The 2,172-nt window shown below is 35.5% G+C and overlaps 1 pseudogene; it reads right to left on the reverse strand.

Annotated features, from left to right (window-relative positions):
* Positions 1 to 1,431: 1,431 nt before the first annotated feature.
* Positions 1,432 to 1,810, reverse strand: LOC102244637 (annotated as a pseudogene).
* Positions 1,811 to 2,172: the final 362 nt, after the last annotated feature.

Raw genomic sequence — 2,172 nt, forward strand, 5'->3', positions numbered from 1 at the left:
GACCCTTTCACAGGGGTCGCCTAAGACCATCGGAAAACACATATATAATTACATATTGTTTTTGTGATTAATCACTATGCTTTAATTATGTTCAATTTGTAACAATGAAAATACATCCTGCATATCAGATATTTACATTACGATTCATAAGAGTAGCAAAATTACAGTTATGAAGTAGCAACGAAAATAATTTTATGGTTGGGGGTCACCACAACATGAGGAACTGTATTAAAGGGTTGCGGCATTAGGAAGGTTGAGAACCACTGTGAGGATTATACCAATTTATCCCTTCACTAGTCATGTAGAATTCCTATTATTCCCCATCTGCTTTAACATATGGAATCTTCAGATACCAGTGAAACTTCACTGCTCATTATGATTTTAATTTAAATTTCCCTAATTTTTAATGAGATTGACTATCTTTTCATATGATAATTAATATTTTGATATCTTGTTTTGTGAAATGATCATCAAATATTTTTGCCCATTTCTCTAATGTGTAATTTGTCTTTTTATTATTGATTCATAGAGGTACTTTCTACCTTCTAGGAACTAGTTCTTTGTTGTTTATATGAGTTATACATATCTTCTCCCACTCTGTGGCTTGCCTTTTCACTATCTTTTTGTTATTACCTCCTCTTGTTTTATTTTCTGGAGAAAATAATGTAAAAACTATCATCTTGCTTCAATAATCATCAACACTTTATTCTTGTTATCTTTTTTCCTTTCATAATTGAGATTTATTGCTTGTTTTGAGGATAAGTACACAGAGATTTCAATTCCTAACATACATATCAAAAATATAAAGTCATGTAGTTGTGATTCTTTTCTAAACCGTTATTCCAGTGACTTTCCAGCTTAAAATTTGGAGACTAATTTTCCTTCATAGAGTAATAAGTACTTCAGATGTTGATATGCTGTTACATCAGTCCCACTAATTCACAATTTAATGTCATATATGCTACATAATCAAATTTTCAGTCTTTCCCTGCACGTAAAGTTACTAGAAAAACTGGTCTACCACACCAAAGATGTCACAGATGCACAAAATTCTGACAGGGAGAGCCAAGATCAAGGAGTGGTTTTCTTTAGGAAACACTTCTACCAATAACATGGGAATAGAAGTAATTTAAAATGTTCAAGACATGTTAAATACACGACTGACTCCAAATTGCCATTCAGTATGCTTTGTATTATAGGATATAAAAACTACCCACATCTGTGGAATGAATATCAAGCTGATACCCAGGACAATCAACGCTTCCCATATTCAATATCCCACTATTTTCTGGTTGTACCAAAAAATAAACAACCAGCAAATGATTTCAGCTCTTTAGAAAAAGAATTTACCCTTTTAAAAAAATGGGATGAGGTGGAATTTCCTCATTCTTAAAAATATTTCTAGAGCTACTAAAATTTTAGCATGTACAAAATAGTTGATAAAAATATTCCTCTGGATTGTACAAAAAGGGAGACAAGGACCACTGATAAGACATGGTATATGACATTAATCAGACTTGGCTTCTCTTTCTCCTGCTTCATCTGAAGTTGGACTCTCCTCATTTTTAATTTCTCCATTTTCTGCAGGTAGATCTTCTTTAGATTCCTGGTTGGCCACTTTGGCCTGTTTGTCCTTTGTTCCCCTTTTCCCTTCTGTTTGCACTTCTTTGTCTGCAGATTTATCCTTTTCTTGCACCTTCTTTTGGCTCCATTCCCATTTTTGCAGGAACAGGTTTAGCTGACAACTTCGCCAGTCTCCTCTTGTCTCTTCTTTTACGACCCCCTTGCAGAAGCTGACCTTCTTGGGCATCCGGTGCCTGCGGGCCATGGGGCACCAAGAGCCTTCATGAACCTGGGCTGCCTGACCTGCTTCTCCCGCCCTCTTATCTTGTGATAAAGCTCTTAATTTTAAAGTTGTCAAATTTATAGGTCTTTCTTTTATTGTTAGTGTTTTTGTGTTCATCTTTTCAAATTTTTTAAAATATATTTTATTGGTTTTTTACAGAGAGGAAGGGAGAGAGGTAGAGAGTTAGAAACATTAATGAGAGAGAAACATCGATCAGCTGCCTTCTGCACACTCCCTACTGGGTATTTGCCTGCAACCAAGGGACATGCCCTTGACTGGAATAGAACCTTGAGTCCACAGGCTGATGCTCTATCCACTGAGCCAAA

This window comes from Myotis brandtii, unplaced genomic scaffold, assembly GCF_000412655.1.
Source record: "Myotis brandtii unplaced genomic scaffold, ASM41265v1 scaffold321, whole genome shotgun sequence".
NCBI classification, from domain to species: domain Eukaryota; kingdom Metazoa; phylum Chordata; class Mammalia; order Chiroptera; family Vespertilionidae; genus Myotis; species Myotis brandtii.